This window comes from Euleptes europaea, chromosome 21 (assembly GCF_029931775.1).
Source record: "Euleptes europaea isolate rEulEur1 chromosome 21, rEulEur1.hap1, whole genome shotgun sequence".
Lineage (NCBI taxonomy): Eukaryota > Metazoa > Chordata > Lepidosauria > Squamata > Sphaerodactylidae > Euleptes > Euleptes europaea.
Window position 1 is genome coordinate 17733811 of NC_079332.1, and position 18862 is coordinate 17752672.

Consider the following 18862-nt stretch of genomic DNA (forward strand, 5'->3'; position numbering starts at 1 on the left):
GGGTCACCTAGCCTTGTCTGCCTCACTTCCGAGGACCCCAGGAGAGACATGTGGTAGCTCTAGCAATCGCCACAGCCTTGTTTCTGGTGATTCCTACAGCTACCCTACGCTACTTCCGGGTATCCCCCCAGATGTGACTTAGCAATTACTCCCTCCCCTCCGCAAGATGGGAGAGGCCTGGGGTGCCTAACCGGGCCTTGGCTCTGCACACAGGTCAGCTGCCGGCACTCTGCAAAAGCTCCTGGGACAGGTCAGGCCTTGCTGAGGTAAGCTCCTTCCCAAGGTCAGCAACATCTGGCCACTCCTGGAAAACGCAGACTCTTTCCACAGCGGCGTGACTCTCTTCTTTCGGTAAGAGCTGGGGAAGGGAGAAGTGCTGGGGCTGAGTCTCTTAGGGGGCTTCCTCTGTTGGGAGAGGAGGGCTGGAGAGAGAGACGGGCCGGGCTGAGGACGGCGACACAGGCTTCCGTGTCCAGTTCGACTCTCTGGGCATGAGCATGGAAGCCGTCAATGGGTGTGGGGAAGATCACTCACTCACACGCGCACACAAACACACACACACAATGTTCTGGGCTGCATGGCCTGCTGCCCACCCTGGCTCACAAGGCCACCTCGGTCCTTTTCCTCTTGCAGAGCCCTAAACATCAGTCTCCCCTCCCGAGAGGGGCAGCAGGTGGTGGACCACCTCGCGGCCGTTCTCCACGGCCATGAGGAATACCAGCAGGTCACCGCCATGGCCATCCTTGCTGAGGTAAGCTTTCTTGGCAAAGGGGTTGGTGGGGAGAATGCTTCCTCTGGCCCAGAGGGAGCTCGGCGGTCCCCAGACATAGCTCCCGGGGGAGGCCGGCCCGTCGGTGCGGATTCTCTCTCCCGGCCCTGGGCACATCCAGGTGTCTCTGCCCGGCGCCCCTCTGGCTCTCCAGGAAGCTTTAGGCTTCAGCTTTGACCGCTCAGAAGCGTGAGAGATGAGGCCCAATTAGAGTTGCCTGCTCCGGGTTGGGAAACACCTGGAGATTTTTGGGGCGGAGCCTGAGGAGGGCGGGGTTTGGGGAGGGGAGAGGCTTCAATACCCTAGAGTCCAGTGGCCAAAGCGGCCATTTTCTCCAGGTGAACTGATCTCTATCGGCTGGAGATCAGATGTCATCGCGGGAGAGCTCCACCTACCACCTGGAGGTTAAGCAAAGTCACAGTACTAGGCTCTAAACTGATATGAAACACGAATCAAACTTAAATAAGTGCAAATGTTTAACATGAAAATTTACTTAGCATAACAAAAACCATATATCCCCATGGGTGTATAGACACTCATCCCCTCTGTGACAAGTGTCTTCCAACTGACCTCAAAGTCAATTTACATGGTCACCTTGGCGTCAAGGAGGGAGGGCTCATGAGACACTTCATCTCATGTGTAACCCGTCTGGGTTCCTGCCTGTCTCACCCATGGGGTCATTCAGCTCTATTTAGAATACTTAATCTGGATGGCATAGGCTTGGAAGATTTTATACTCTCCCTCAGATTCAAAGTCGGATCTGACAAGAAGTTGTGTTATGCGAAACCAATATGGTATACATTTGGCTTCTTTTTATAGCCAAGCTTTTCCCTAGAAGGTGGGAAATCTATATAAAGCTAAAAAGAGGATGCTGGATTCCTCTTACAGTATCCCTCACCTAGTTGATGGTTGCTGGGACACTTCTATCTTAATATGGGTCAGGTTCCCATTTTTATCCGGGGATTGCTGGGGCTGCCCACATTAACTGTGCAGGAGCACTGAATCTCCCATTAAGAACACTTTTCAGTGTTAGGGCCGTAATTAGCCTAAGCAAATTATGTGCACTGATAAGTCTTCTACATATTGCGTTTATCCAGCATCAGGGGAGACTTCCCCAACTCACAGGGCATTTGACTTCCCAAGGACTTTTCATACAGGGACAAACAGTTGGCATGACTGCAGAATAATAAATGCTAACTCCTGGGTAGATTTATGCTAAGTGCTGAATGGTGCTCTTAACCATCCAAGGCACTGGGTTCCCTCCATATTGAGTTCACTGCGGCTGAGATCTCTATGTTGCAATGCAAATAAACCCCTTTATTTAGGAACACGCAAATTTTAATCTATGTATTTTTATCTTGGATAAAGGAAAATGCTGATAAGGGACCCCGACTGGACCTCAGACTCCTTAATATGGATCCACAGGTGCCCACATTTCAGGATACTTCCCTTTTCAGATGTCCTTCCTCAGTTGCCTGGGAGCCTTTTTGGTTGTAATCCTGTATCTAAGGACAATTATCTTAATTGTATGTTACAGTATGTTACAGGCTTGTTGCACTTGCTTTCCTGCTGTCAGCAGGTGGTGCTGTTGATCCGTAATTGGATTATTGGCTATTGGACAATTCATTTTACCAGTCCTGCAGGTTTGCCTGTCTCTAACCTCGTCAGCCCTATGTGTCGTTGGATCTGCTAGTTGAATTTGTGTAATCCAAATTGCTCCCTACTCAAAGGATAGCATTCTTTTCGCTACTTTGAATGTTTTTTCTTCGAGCCCTTAACAACTCAAGGGCCCAGGGTTTTTCTGTCCCTTTAGCTGCACGATTTATGTGCAAGTGAAGATTAGTTCTTAAAAGGAATATTTTTGATCACCATTGTTACTGGTCTATATCCTAGGGTATCTACCTAGAGGCTTCAAAATAAAATAAAATTAAAAAACAAAAACAAGACCGACAACTAATGGGTTTCAGCTTGCTTCTGAGACTGAGGAATACTCCTCTGTGTGTATTGTGGATCATCAGTCTAAGAACATTAGACCTCTGGTTCCAAAATTTACAAAACAAGGGTTTTCAAGAGGACATTAAAAAACATACCTTACCAAAGGCAAACAAACAAATAAATATATATGTTTCCAGTCATCGTTCCCTACTACGGTTGGTTTTATTGCATATCTCTTTGGTTCCTGCTCCTTCCCAGACTAGTGGTACAGATCCTGTCTGACAGGGCAACTATGCTAATACCACCTGAAGACATAGTCTTCCTATATCCAGAACTGTGCTGTGTTCTCTCCAGTACTAAGGTTCTCACAAGCACTTGTGCAAGGGTGTTTACCTGAATATTTTCCTTCATGAAATCACATTATTCTTCTTGAAGTCAGGACATGTCAAGATTACAAGTCTGTCAGATAGTTTGACAGGTGCAGGATAGATCAGTGAGATCTAAGGATGATGTAATCAGCCTGGAAAGTACCTGGGGAGCTAGAGAAAGCTGGCCTGATCCAGTTATAGCCAGGTGGCTGATGCAATGCAGTAGCAATACCAGGATAATTGGATATCTACTGTGATTGGTGGCTGCGTCCACCAGGTGTATATAATGAAGTGAAACCGCAGTTCTATGCGGGATGTTATGAGCGGAGAGTGTGAAAGGAGTATCTGTATATATTTCTGCACTGTACAAATAAACTACATTTTTCTATGTGGCCGTGGACTTTCTGATGGGTATCCTGGACAAGACTGCTAATCCGCTTGGCTTCCGCGTCAGGGCTCTGGGCCCAGCTCCTCTACGTTACAGGAGTGTTTCTGCTACACTGCGCAGGTTTTATGTGTGGTGGTAGTTAAGCAGAGTCCAGGATTTTCAGAGGCTACTGGAGAAGTGACGGCTGTGTGTGAGTAATAATGGCACAACAATCTTTTATCCCAGTGGATAAACTCACCTCAGAGAATTACCACGTTTGGTCTGTGAGGTTGGAGCAGTATCTGAAAAGGGAGGATTTATGGAATGCTGTGGAAAGACTCCCTACTACAGCAGCCGAGATTGCCAAGGACATAAAAGCCCTTGCCAATATCACCTTGACGGTGGGAGATGACCAGCTTATTTTTGTTGTTGGAAAAGAGCATGCAAAGTTGGCATGGGATAGTCTGCGAGCAGTGTATCTCCGGGACTCAGCTGGCACGCTGCTAGCACTAATGAGGCGTCTTTATAGATGCCATAAATCACTGCACACGCCGGCCGCAGCCCACTTGAAGACCCTAGCAGAGTTGTTTAGACAGCTGGAGTTGAGGGGAAAAGTTATATCTGCGGAGGACCGGGTGTATTTGCTTTTGAGTTCCCTGGATGCGAGCTTTGATGTTTTAGTAACCTCGCTGGAGAGCCTGGCAGCAGGGCAATTAACCTATGAATACTTGACTGGACGAATTCTGGAAGAAGAGGAATGATGGGAGGAAGGACATAAGCAGAAGACAGCAGCCCAGCTGAGATACACCCCCGAGGTTAAATCAACGAATCGCCCATCTGCCAAGACCTCAGCCCCCCAGCGCGTTTTTCATCCCAGGCAGAGAGACTGGATAGAGTCTACGCCGAGGACTGCAGCTGAGCTGTTTAGACAACCCCGAGACGGGCAAGAGGTCTACTCAGCGCAGAGCCAGTGGCAGCAGCAGAGGGGAGGCGACGGAAGGCAGAGTAGGAGCTACAAGCAAGATGAGGAATGCGTGATGTTTGTCAGAAAGTGTTTTCTCTGTGGGTCCTCACAACATTTGAAAAAAAATTGTCCCCAGTTGGCCAGGAAAAAGCAACCAAAGAGACAGTCAGTGAATGGAACTTACACTGCTGTTGTGCTGGCAGAGGCTGGAGACAAAGAGAACATTTGGCTCTTGGACAGTGGGGCAAGTACATGTTTTGTTAACAAAGCTTCCATGTTAGTTAACCAAAAGCAGTCTGCTAAGTCTTATGCAAGTCTAGCAGATGGGAGACACTTAAAGGTACACTCTGAAGGGGAGGTGTTTTTCCCAGAGTTAAATCATAAGTTTCAAAATGTACTTTGTGTGCCTGAGTTACAGCATAGTTTGCTAAGTGTTTCTGTGCTGGCTAAGACTGGTTTTAAGGTGCAGTTTGAAGGAAACACCTGCCAGATAAGCCAGGGGGAGGTTGTAATGTTAGAAGGGCACTTGCAAACGGATGTCTATGTGGTGCATAGAAGGACAGGAGAAGCTTCTATGGTAGTGGAGTCTGTGAATAAGAATCCACATAATGAGTGCATACACCTTCTACATAGGCGCTTTGGGCACGCCTCCTTTTTCATTCTAAAGAAGACCCTAAGTGTGTTAGGGAAGGATGACATTAAGTTGAATGGGTGTAATTCTTTCCTAGATTGCACTGTCTGCAAATCTGTTAAAAGCAGACGTAGTCCAGTGGCTAAGGTAAGCCAAAGGGTGGCAACCAGACCTCTGCAAATTGCTCATTTAGATCTCTGTGGTCCAGTTCCTGAGAGTGTGTCTAAGAACCCATACGCTTTATGTATTGTGGATGATTTCTCTCGTTATGGCTGGGTGTATCTGCTGAAGCAGAAAAGTGAGGCATGTCAAACCATCAAGTATTGGATTAAAAGGGTGGAAAGGCAGCTAGACCTCAAGGTATCCAGTATACAATCTGACAGAGGCGGTGAATTTGTCTCTAGTGCATTTACCCAGTGGTTAGAAAGCAAGGGAATTGAGCACAGATTGGCTAATCCCTGTGTTCCTCAGGAGAATGGTGTGGCTGAGAGGAGGATTGGTTATCTAAAGTCAATGTTGCAAGCTTTGATAGAGGATGCTAATCTAAAACCCAGGTTCTGGGGGGAAGGCATCAAGGTGGCTTGTTATTTGATTAATAGACTTTGGACCTCCAGCATTAACAATATTCCCTACAAGGCATTGTACAATAGAAATCCCTCTTTAAAGCATTTAAGAGTGTTTGGTACTAAGGCTTGGGTGAATATACCTTTAAAGAACCGCAGAGCAGGTGGCAAGAAATCCAAACCGCTGATTTTTCTGGGATATCAGAATGCAGCAAAATCTTATCGCTTTGCTAATGATCAGAACCAGGTGTCTTTTAGCAAATCTGCGAACTTCGGAGAATCTTTTAATTGGCCATGCTTACATGGAAATGAGAAGGTTTCTGAAGAAGTTTTATTGCCGGCTAATGGACAGCCAGAGGCAGATGAAAGTGTTTTTCCTGAAGTTGTTGCAAGCAGGGAAACAGTAAAGGTTGAGACTCCAGAAGGAGGGGAGTCTAGTGGCACGGTGGTCAGACGATCAGACAGAAGTAATAAAGGAGTACCTCAATCAAGATATGGTTTTGAAGATTGTGGTCATATTTACAGTATGGATGATGGTGAACCTGGCAGCTAAGAAAGAATTGTAGCTGATAATGAAAGAGAAAAGCTATTGTGGTTCAGAGCAAGGAAGGCTGAACTGGAAGCAAGCCAATAGCTCAAGGTTTCTCACTCTAATCTAACAGGTGGCAGTTTGTAAATTGGCTGCACCTGGATGTGATTCCAGGGGTAAAAATAAACAGAGACAGTAAAGGTGTTTTTTACTTGTCTCAAACAGAAAAAAATAAAACAGTTGCTGGAAAGGTTTAGCATGCTTGATGCTAATGCAGCTGAAACCCCAATGGTCACAGGTTATGTATGTGAAGAGTCTCAGGAACAAGAAGAGTATGACAAATCTCTGTATCCGTCCCTGATAGGAAGTTTGTTATATCTTGCTTGTTGGACTCGCCCAGACATATATCAGGCGGTACATTGCCTGAGCAGGAAAAATGTCACCAAAGCAGAGTGACTGGAAAGCAGCTAAGCGTGTACTCAGATACCTGAAGGGATCTGTAAACAACCAGTTATGCTTGAATGCATGTAATGGGGAACTGACTGCGTATGCAGATGCATCATGGTCAGATCAGGGGAACGCGAAATCAACGACCGGGTATGTGTGGTATTTTGGTGAAGCACCCATACATTGGAAATCAGTAAAACAGTCATTTGTAGCCATGAGTTCATGTGAAGCAGAATATAGTGCTGTGAGTGAATGTATAAATCAGGTTTGTCTATCTCATGAAGGAACTCAATGTGTCTGTACAATTACCAGTAAAGGTGTATACTGACAGTCAATCAGCGCTACAACTTGCGACTGAGCAAAACTTTAAAGGCAGAAGTAAGCATATAAGAATCAGATATGTCAATGTAATTGAATCTGTGAACAAAGGCTTGGTATGTATTGTAAAGTGTGCCAGTGCTGGTAATGTGGCAGATCTATTTACAAAAATTGTGGATTGCAATAGATTCATGAAACTAATCAAACTAATCTGAAATCCTTGAGGAGTGTCAAGATTACAAGTCTGTCAGATAGTTTGACAGGTGCAGGATAGATCAGTGAGATCTAAGGATGATGTAATCAGCCTGGAAAGTACCTGGGAAGCTAGAGAAAGCTGGCCTGATCCAGTTATAGCCAGGTGGCTGATGCAATGCAGTAGCAATACCAGGATAATTGGATATCTACTGTGATTGGTGGCTGCGTCCACCAGGTGTATATAATGAAGTGAAACCGCAGTTCTATGCGGGATATTATGAGCGGAGAGTGTGAAAGGAGTATCTGTATATATTTCTGCACTGTACAAATAAACTACATTTTTCTATGTGGCCGTGGACTTTCTGATGGGTATCCTGGACAAGACTGCTAATCCGCTTGGCTTCCGCGTCAGGACAATCCAGTACCATTTTGTACCTTTTTTCAGCTACTGCTATGAGTGTATATAACATGGCAATGTAAATATCTATAGCATGAGGGAGAGTTCCCTGTCCTGCTGTCCCAGGTTTTTCCGGTTGCGGCAAAGGACCTAACAGCACAACGTTTCCTTCCTGGACGTCCAGGTGGTGGGAGAAGTCTACTCTCTCAGATTTCCCAAGCTGACAGGTTTCATCAACCCACAAGTAATCCCTCACTCTATGTTCCCTGCTTTCCCTTTTAAGGGAATGGGTTTTTCCCAGGTAAAGTCCTAATATCTCAAGTGCTGATGCAATATGTCCCTGCTTCCTACAGAACACTGACTGCCATGAGGCCTTCGGGGAGATTTTTCAGTTTCACTGGTCACATTTATTTTGATGCTGCATTTTTTGTTCCCTGGCTTCACAGACCCAGGACACCAGTGATGCTCATAGGTCCCTATTGGCCACAATGTTTTGTGTTCCCAATCTGTAGATTACTTTTGATGGGGAGTTGGGGTACTTTCTCAAGAAGACTAGCTGATCAGGGTATAGCCCCTTCCTTCTCTGCCACAATGTCGCTTCACTACAGTGGGTGGCGTGGTCATCTCAACCATCGATTGGGACCTACCTAGAGTCATAAGGTTGTTAATAGTATTTTGCATACTGCACAGATAGTCATCTTATGCTGCCAAATGGGCTTGGTTTTTTGAATGATCAGGGTCAGACGGTTTGCAACCTCTTACTTCACCTTTATATGGGGTGTGTCATTACTCATTAAATGATACTAGCCTGGCTGTTATTCCCGTCAAGCACATCTGGTGGTCATCTCAGCCCTCTGTTTCCTGATTAATTCTTATTCAATATTTGCAACAACAGTTTGCTAATGGTTTGAGGGCCTTGGCTAGTCTATTTTTTTCCTACGCTAATGCCCTTATTATTCTTTGCATTATGCTTTAAACCTTTTGTATAATGGCACCTTCTAACCTGTTTTTCTTTTATCCACTAAGGTGGTGTTTTTGGTTGCTGTCATTTAACCTGTTTACTTATTGGTCTGTGATCACTTTCCATCAGGTTAAGGTAGTATTACCTAGACTGAAGTTCGACCTTGGGTAAGGTCCCGTTGCCGAACCTGTTTTCTTCTAAATCCTCAGTCGCTAACTGAGCAATCTCTTCATGCAATCAAGTGCCTGAAGACCATGTCCTTCAGGTTCCGTGCAGCACATAAACAACCTATTGGTCTAGTGCATGGAAGGCTGAACCAGCAGCTTCTTTGGAAACTGTTTCCCAATGGGTGGACACTACAAAACTTTGTGTTTATAGCACTGCTGAACTATGCTGTCCACTCCATATGGAGGCCTTTTGAAACAGGGCTCATGTCTCTTTCGCTGTTTTCCTTGCCATGACAGATTTCTGAGGCTTCTCTAAAGTGGCATCCTGGTCCTTCGATCCACATACCTCTGGCATTGCCCTGTAGATGTGGTCTCCAGGGAGGAAACAGCTGTTTGGGAGAGTTGTCTTTTAATTAGATGACAAGCCCACACCCGCCTCCATGGTAGGTGAGCTTGCTATTCTCCCATGCGGGACTGCACAGAAGCCACGAAGATGAAAAACAGAGTTGCACTTACCTGTAACTGTTGTTCATTAAGTGGTCTTCTGTGCAGGCACGCATCCCTCCCTCCTTTCCCCGCTGTGGGCTACTGCTTGGTGGCTATGGTGGTCTTCCACGGCGGCGAAGGGAGAACTGAGGGGGGAGCGCCCCTCCTCTCTCCGTCACATGACCATTGGGCGGGAAGCCGGCTCGCTCTCGGCCTGGGACGGAGGGGAGGGGGAGCGCTCCAGGAGTTCTGAAGCTCCTAAAACTTTCTAGTCAGTTCTCCGCGGCTGGCCTGCACAAGCGCAGTCCCATGCGTGCCTGCACAGAAGACCACTCAATGATCAACAGTTACAGGTAAGTGCAACTCTGTTTTTATCCACTGGAATGCACCCAAGCCACATTCCTCAGAACAATAATGGGTATGCCTTGTTGTGTCCCATATGCTGCATTGTGGTTGGAAACTGGCCAAATGCTACTTGAAACAAAATCGTGGCTCATGACTGGGTTGGACTAGATGACCCTTGTGGTCCCTTCCAACTCTATGGTTCTATGATTCTGTGACTAAAATTCCAGTTACGCCTCCACTTTAAGGCAGATTCCTCTTCCCTTATCTATTATATGCTCATGGAATCACAGAGTTGGAAGGGACCACTAGGGTCATCTAGTCCAACCCCCTGCACAATGCAGGACATTTGCAACTACCTCCCCCCCACATCCCCAGTGACCCCAACCCTCCCCCCGCCATGCAGGATCCCACAATCAAAGCACTCCCCACAGATGGCCATCTAGCCTCTGCTTAAAGACCTCCAAAGACAGGGACTCCACCACCCTCTGAGGCAGCGCATTCCACCGTCGAGTCACATGCTGCTAAGTGGCTTCAACATACTGAGAGCAAAATTAAATCTATTGGCTTTAAGTTGGACTCCTTGCTTATGCTTACTGAGGCAGAAGCTTTCCAAAGGATAAAATGCAGACTCTTAGAAATAGGACTTCAAGACCGAAATAGGGCTGCTAATAAAACATGCTCCCCATCAAATTTAGGGGTACCTCTTGACTTTTATCAGCCCTCCCCATACTTATCTCACCTGTGTGATCCTTCTCAACGTAGAGCCATTTCTCTGGCCAGATTTAATGTTTTGCCATCTGCGCTACTTGAAGGCAGATTTCGGAAAATCCCTCTGTCTGACAGGCTCTGCCCTTGTGGCAACAATTGTATTGAAACGGTGGCTCATGTCTTATTTTATTGTAGTTTCTACACAGAATCTCGTAACAAACGTTTAAGCCCCTTGTTGGGTAATAGACAGAAAGTCTCCAATTCTTTTAACGTTTCCTAATTATTGAGCAATCGTTTGCCCCATACATTGGAGACGGTGGCACAGTTTTTAAAGTTTGTTTTCAAAGCCCGCCAAACGGTTAATGAGATGGCAGGATCAACAAACAGCGCTATTCGGTGTAACTGTCTTTTAATTATTCTGTAAAGGGCACTTTTTAATATCTCCATTCCTCTTGTACCCTTCTGCATTATGTTTTATGCTAATAAAGGAATGATGATGATGTTGACTCCCTCCTTCCCCGTTCACCCGTGTGCCGTCTTGGCTGTGCCTTCATTTTCCCAGAGCCAGAAGTGGGGGAACCCTCCAAGCGGGCCGTAGTGGGCAGATGTGGGGGTCCCGGTTTCTCTTCCACGCTCCGTCCCCCCGCGGGCCACGCTCCGTCTCTCCTGGGGCGGAGAGCGGGAACTGGCCGCTCAGGGACTGCTGGAAGCGAAGCGGCTCAAAAAGGGCTGGCTGAAAGCAGAGCTGAGTCTGGGCACAGCAGAATTCTCTGGTTTGGCTACTTGAGGAAGAAGTTCACGCTCAGCCTTGTTGCTTTAAGAAAGAAATCGAAGCTCTTTATGGTAGGAGAACTGCATGCTGGTCAGGAAAGGCCGAGTAAAGGCTTCTAGCTGTCTATCTAAGAGGGATTGCAGAACGCACCTCCAGCCCTCATGGTGGACAAAAGGGAGAGAGAGAAGGAGAATGACTGGAAGGGAGAGAAATCCCAAAGGCCATTGATGCAGGGTCGATTTTGATGCTCCCTCAAAGCTCCTTTTATAAATCCGACCTTTAAAATGCCTATTCACGGTCCCGATGCAAGAGAAGAAAGTCAAACCAATTCCACCACCCCTCCACTCGGCTGCTCCTTTGTTAGCATAGCCATTCGCAATCATCTTTTGCATAGCTAACCCTCGGCTGCGATTCTTCATGCTTCCTTGACTGGATGCTTCAAGGTGGGGAAGGAGCAAATAAAAAAAGGTTGCGTTAAAGGGGCTCTTAAGAAATGTGAAGCAGGTATGCACCAGCTTTGCAGTGGCTTCTAGAATGACGGTTCAGCGTGAAGAACTCAAAACAATATGTGGGGGACTTCAGCCTGGAACACGCTGCTCATTACCAAGCATAATCAGCCTAAGAGTAGCATTCTGGTTAACAAAGGAACAGCTGCAGGCATGGACAAAAGGAAGAAGGGAGCATCCGATCTACCCCTAGACCAACTCTCCTCTGCCCTCCCCGGTAGCTCCAAGGCCAGTGCTAGCAGTAAGCGACATGGCACAGTCCGTTCCTTCCAGCACCGCCTACTCCTCATTGTGCCGGAGGTCGCACCTCCGAGTCTTGGGCTCATCCAGCAGGCGCTTCGACTGATCAAGCCCCCCCCCCCCGAAAGATGAGAGGCTCGACAAGAGCATGGCCATGCTTTTGCGCATATTCCGGTCTTGGCCCTGGGGCTGGTGCCGGGAGACCTTCTTGCTTCGCTTCTTCGGAGGCTGCCCCACCCGCCCGGCTGGCCTTGTGGGCCCCCTCCACAGAGCCAGGTGGGGTAGCTTCAAAGAGTGTTTTGTCTCCCTCAGGTGTGGAAGCTGCTGCCTCTACTGCCAGAGGCGGCCAAGACCTTGCAGGAGCCGGACGAACAAAAGGCCCAGAGGCTCTTTGGCCAGCTGCACCACTGCTTGGCCCAGACCACCAACCCCTCTCTGGCAGTGGCCGCGGCTGGCCGGCTGGTCCCCCTCTTTCACGCAGTAAGTCCCGCTCTGCCAGGGTCGGCCCCTGCTGGCTGGGGGGAGGAGCTAGGAGGTGCCAAGTGGGCGCCAGAGCAGCACAGCCAGGCCCGTTTGGGTGCCTTGTTCCCCCACAGGAGTCCCCCCAGGCCCGCGCCTTTGGATTTGACACCTTTGCGACAATGCTGAGAAGAGGAGCTACAGAAAGGGCCGTGAAAGACCTGGCCCTCAGCAGCCTGGTGCCTCTCCTGCTGCACCTGCATGACGAGAACATCGACGTCATCGAGGTAGGCACCTGGGCACACCTGGGGGAGGCAGAGGCCGCTGCAGGCCCACAGGTGGAGAGCTCTCCCTGGAGCCCCCCTCTCCGTCTGTCTGTCCGGAGGGGGAAGATGGAGCCGTGCGACGCTTGACCCTCCCCTCCCCCTCCTCCTCGGCAGGCTTGTTGGGACACCCTGAGAACTGTGGCTGTCCTCCTGGGGTATGAGAGGCTGCGCTGGCTGATCCCAAAGCGGGACTCCTGGGCCGTCTGGCTTGTCATCGTAAGTCGCCCCGCTCTGCTTTTCCGGACCCCTCTCCCTCCGGCCGGGGACACCAGGGGCTTTTTGCAGAGCCCCGAAGGTCGCCTGGTCAAGAGAGGGTTGCTTTAACACCTTTGTGTTAAAGCCAGCATGGTGTAGTGGTTAAGAGCGGTGGCTTGGAGTGGAGGAGTCTGATCTGGAGAACCGGGTTCGATTCCCCACTCCTCCACATGAGCGGTGGAGGCTAATCTGGTGATCCGGGTTGGTTTCCCCACTACTCCACGTGAAGCCAGCTGGGTGACCTTTGGCTAGTCACACTCTCTCAGCCCCACCTCCCTGACAGGGTGTCAGTTAAGGGGAGGAGAAGGGAAGGTGATTGTAAGCCGGTTTGGTTCTCCCTTGAGTGGTAGGGAAAGTTGGCATACCCAAACCAAGTCTTCTTCTTTGGCCCCATCGATCTGGGTGAGCCAGATGTTGGAGTTATTCCAAAGCCCTCTGTTTGAGCAGAGGGTGAAAGACACGCATCCCCAGTGGATCCTGATGCAGGACAGCAAGCACAGATCCAAGGGTGGTTCACCCTCCCCCTCCGCGCGCAGTTGTCATCAAAAGAGAGTTTGGGCCTGGGTTAGAATTGGGTTCCTTTCCCCAAGGAAGGAGAGGAGAGTCTCCTCGCACCAGCGCTAACGGCCCGGTCCTTCTTTGGCTCATCTCCTAGGTAAAGCGGTTCAGGAAGGTCCCGAAGTGCCGCTTCCTGCAGCAGATCCTGGAGCACCTGAGGAGCCCTCAAGCGAACATCCGAGAGGCGGCGGTCAGGATCCTGGGTACGTCTGCTCTTTCCTTTTCCAGCTGGCTCTCCCTTTTCTCTCTCTGAAAATGGAAAGGAAGAAAAACGCGAATGGTTCTTCACTCTCAAGCGGAGATGTCCTGAGGCTTAGGGTGGCCCGCCTTTCTTGAAGAGCCTTCCATGTCATCCCCGTGATGTGGGTGTGAGGTGGGAGTCTCTGTGTGGCCATGTGGCCCCTGGCGTCCCAGGACCACGACCAAGTGGACTCTCCTCCTGACGTCCGACTCTTAAGAACATCCTTTTCGTAGGCTTGGTAGGGCAGGAGACCAAGGATAAAAGAAAGATGACCATCATCTACCAGGGTGAGTTTGGCTCTTCTTTTGGCTGGAGCATCTGGAGATATTTGTCTGTCTATCTGTCACCCTGGGACCCTTCTGTCCTGGAAAGATCTCAGGGTAGTGTATCCTGACAGTAGCCCTGTGAGGTAGGACACTGGGCCAAGGACTCTCCGTCCAGCTCCGTGGCTGAACGGAGACTCCACCCAAGTCGCTCCTGTCCGAGCTTGGTGCTCTAGCCACTAGCCCACCCTGCCAGGAGATCAATGGTCCGCAGACCTGCTTTCTCCCCCTCTCTTCTCCTCAAAGAAGGGGATGCCAGTGGCCATGTTGGTTTAGCCAGGCGATTCTCCAGTTAGTATTTCCAAGGGAGGGCTCTTTGCATCAGGCGAGGCGTGTGGGCAAAGGGAGCGGCAGCGTCTCTCTTCCCTGCCCGCTTTCTTCCCATCACCAATCCTGGAAGTGAGCTCGGAGAAAAGCTCCCGCCTGGCATGAGGGATCAGACTCCCCCCAGGCCCCCTTCCACCCCATGAATTGGACCCTCCTGGTGTGTCCTCTTCAGCTGCGTGGCTTTTGACCCTTCCTTCCTTTCCTTCCTTCTTAGCCCTCCGAGACATGAGGCGGGATAAGGATTCATCGATCGGCACCCTGGCCCTCCATACTGTGGACGTCCTGGAGGCTAAGAATGAAGGGGTCTCCCCCTGCTGGAGCCTCTGGGAAAGGCTGAGGCGGAGGTTGAGGGGCTGCTGCTCACCTGCAGAAGGTAAGCCTTGGCTGGGGACTGGGGGGTACCCAGAGCGGCGGCTGTGTTGGATTGTGAGAGCTTTGTGAATCCCAAATCCCTGTTAAATTAGCAGAGTGCACAAAGGCTGTTGTGCGCAGAGAAGCCCATCCAAACCTGTGTGTGTGCCAGGAACAAAATTTCTAGGAGCCTTTTGTCAACTAATATACTTCATTTATTGTAGGAAATCCATTTCTGGGTAGGATAAAGTATAGTTGCCTATCTATTCTAACTAACTGGGATGGAGGGAGATCCAGGACATGAGTCCTTCCCTCATGGTGGCAAGATGGAGAAGAGGTGCCAGTGAGGAGGTGGGGAAAGAAGCAGGAAGGAAGGAAGTTTCCCAAAAGTAGCCATCTCCATATCAAAGGGCAGTAGAGAAAAGGATGCCCCAGCGTCTTGTCCCCTCTATCTCTCTGACTCACTAGTCTTGTCCCCCTCTGGAGTCTGAGGTTAAGAGAGAGCGCAAAGTCCTTTACTTCCGACAGGCTGCACCTCTCCCCACCTTCCAGCCCCCCACCTTCCATGACTGAGATGAAGCACTGCCCTCGATCCTCCCAAGAGGCAGATGGCTGAAATGATGCCTGAAAAGGCCACTGCATGGATTTGGCGCATACAAAAGACCTGTTGATGTGGTTTTTCAGGGTTCTGGGTTGCATGTGCCGAACCTGAAAATCTGTGCCTTCTCCTTTCAGACAACATGGTGACTGAGCGTATCAGGAAGATCTCCGCGTGGCACTCCTTGACTGTAGCATCTGAAAAGGGGTAGAGTCAGGCAGGCTGGGAGGAAGGGAAAATAAAGGACAGAAGAAAGAGACAGGAGAGCTGGGGAAATGAGAAAGGAAAAGTCATGGAGGGAGCCAGAAGACTGGGGGTGCCTTGAAAAGTAAGGAGGAGGAAAGGGACACTCCCCACCCCCGGGGTGACTTGAGGTTGAGATCTGAAACCTACAGACTCCTTCCCCTCACAAAAAGCATGGTTGAGGGACTTACCCCCCCCCCCCAGTTCTAATGCTGGTAGCTTATTGTCGTGACAAATGGGTTCTTGTCCTTGCAAAATTAGAACTTCAGCTGCTAGATCCAATTCTCTGCCCTTGGACAGAGATTTCAGGTAGCCCAGGGCAATCCTTTTTCTCTCCACTATTTCTCTCCTTTTCACATAGAGGCCACACACACACACACACACACACACACCAGCGCTGTGTGACCATTCAGATTCTCCGCCCACCCTGTTATAACACTGGAGTCACAAAACATCCTTCAAGCTCAACTTTTGAAAAGACCTCTGGGTATTTGTGGACACCTCCAATGACCCCACCCTCCCTTCCTGAAAGGCAGGCTGAGCCGAGGGTGATTCTCTTCTGTTCTTGAAGAAAACAAAAAATAAAACCAACTTGAGATAGGGATGAAGACCTCCCTTGACCCCCTTTCCAAAAGTCCTCCTCCCGGGAGCCCCTCCCTGCTGTTTCCAGCACTGGCCATTCTCTTCTGTAGGGGACGGCCCCCCGTGCAGCCATCCACACTTGAACAGGGATGTTCAGGAAACAATCTTTGTTGGGGTTCTCGTTGTTTTGGAGGGAGGAACGGGTTGTGAAAGGTCTATTCCCAGAGGACCACGTCATGTGGAAACGTGAAAAAACCCACCCCAGTTGGGTGGCTGAAAGGTGGGGAACCTTTGCTGTCAAAGCAGCCCTGTTCTCTGGATCGCAGCGCACATCGCTGAGTGCAACAGGCTGAGATGCTTCCACGTGGCAATGATTCTCCACATTGCTTTCTTCACATGCTCACCGGCAGTGGAACGCCCACGCATGCTCCACGACATCTCCTCAAGGCGTCTCCAGTGATGCTCGGGGAGCGGAGATTAGCTGCTCGGTGGAGAGGTTGTAATTCAAATCCAGCTACAGATCCTTCTCCATCTTTCTCACCTCTAGATGTCTGAAGCCACTCTCTGCCCAGGGACAGGTAAACCATCAGAGCGAGGATTGGGGAGGCAGCGCTCAGAAGATCCATGAGCAGGAAAGTATGGGGGATCTGTAAATATTTTGTAAATATTTTTGTATGTAAATAGTTCTCTGATTCTTTTATCCCATGATATTGTGGTTCTTTTTAACATTATAACATTATAAAAATATTGAAGGTAAAATTATCCCCATTAAAGATAAAAAATAAAAAAGCAAAAATATTATCCCCATTAAAGATAAAATAATCCCCATTACCTTCATTAATGATAAAAAAATCATCAGTTAAAATTAGTTAATCCATTAGTTTTTGGTTATTGTTGTAATGGTAATCGCCACTATATTAGACTTTCAACTATTTTAGACTCAATTAGTTCATTAAGTTACTTGTTGTTAATAGAAAATTATCCCAGTTAAAAATAATAATAAAAAATCATAAAAGCCAAAAAAAAAAAAAAAAAACTCCAGGGAGGGAGGGAGGGAAGGTAGGGAAAGGAAAAGAAGGAAGGTTTGGAAGGAAAGCCAGGGTTACCAGGTCTCCAGGAAGGGAGGGAGGAAGGGAAGGAAATAAAAGAAGGAAGGCTAGGAAGGGAAGCCAGGGCTGCCAGGTCTCCAGGTGTCATGCCTCAGCAAGTCAATGCGTTCCTGGCAATAACTTTCCTCCAGACGATGCAGCGAGGTAAAAGTTTATTTCAGAAGAACAGCGATTTCAGCAGGTCAAAAGGATTAAGGCTAGCATACAGGTATGGGGGAATATTGAAACATATATAGGGTGGATACAATGGGGTTGATTGGATTATTGGAAACAAAGACACAATACCGAAGCTAACTACTGGTGAAGACTTGAGCAAAGTATTCAGAGTTGAATGCGTGCGTTAAGTGGCTGATCTTCCCGGGCTCCCAGTATTGTTCTGTGGGACCCGGTATCAGATCGGCCATTACCGGGGCGGGTCTCCATTGAGCTGCAGATCTTGGACAGGAGACCAGGTGCAAAAGGGGAGGGACGGAGTGCAAAAGGACTCAATTTTGTCTGTGGGGGAAACCATCTTGTTTCTATCAGGGGCCGGCGGAGAGCCTGACATCTTGCCTCCCCAAAGACCCCCTCCCCGGATTCCCAGGTTTGTTGGGACAACTCCGGTGCAATTCAGCAACGAGGAAGGGGGTGTTTACATGTACCGCGGAACAATACTGGGCGCCCGGGAAGATCAGCCACTTAACGGATGCATTTAACTCCGAATACTTTTGCTCAAGTCTTCACCGGTAGTTAGCGTCGGTATTGTGTCTTTGTTTCCAATAATCCAATCAACCCCATTGTATCCACCCTATATATGTTTCAATATTCCCCATACCTGTATGCTAGCCTTAAGCCTTTTGACCTGCTGAAATTGCTGTTCTTCTGAAATAAACTTTTAACTCGCTGCATCGTCTGGAAGAAAGTTATTGCCAGGAACGCATCAACTTGCTGAGGCCTGAAAGAAGTTAAGCCAGGGTTTCCAGGTCTCCAGGGAGGGAGGGAGGGGAAAGAAAAAGAAGGCTAGCAAGGAAAGCCAGGGTTGCCAGGTCTCCAGGGTGAGAGGGAGGGGTGGAGGGAGGGAGAGAAGGAAGGGAAAAGAAAAGAAGGGAGTCTAGGAAGTTAAGCTAGGATTTCCATGTTTCCAGGGAGGGAGGGAGGAATGGAGGGAGGGAAGTGAAAGAAAAAGAAGGAAGGCTAGCAAGGAAAGCCAGGGTTTCCAGGTCTCCAGGGAGGGAGGGAGGGAGTGAAGGGAAAAGAAAAGAAGGGAGTCTAGGAAGTTAAGCCAGGGTTTCCAGCTCTCCAGGGAGGGAGGGAGGGAAGGGAAAGGAAAAGAAAGAAGGCTAGCAAGGAAAGCCAGGGTTTCCAGGTCTCCAGGGTGAGAGGGAGGGAGGGAGAGAAGGAAGGGGAAAGAAAAGAAGGGAGTCTAGGAAGTTAAGCCAGGGTTTCCAGGTCTCCAGGGAGGGAGGGAGGGAGGGAGGGAGGGAGGGAGGGAAAGGCGAAGAAGGAAGGCTAGCAAGTAAAGCAAGGGTTGCCAGGTCTCCAGGAAGGGAGGGAGGGAGGGAAGGAAGGGAAAGGAAAGGAAAAGAAGGGAGTCTTGGAAGTTAAGCCAGGGTTTCCAGGTCTCCAGGGAGGGAGGGAGGGAAAGGCAAAGAAGGAAGGCTAGCAAGGAAAGCCAGGGTTTCCAGCTCTCCAGGGAGGGAGGGAGGGAAGGTAAAGGAAAAGAAAGAAGGCTAGCAAGGAAAGCCAGGGTTTCCAGGTCTCCAGGGTGAGAGGGAGGGAAGGAGAGAAGGAAGGGAAAAGAAAAGAAGGGAGTCTAGGAAGTTAAGCCAGGGTTTCCAGGTCT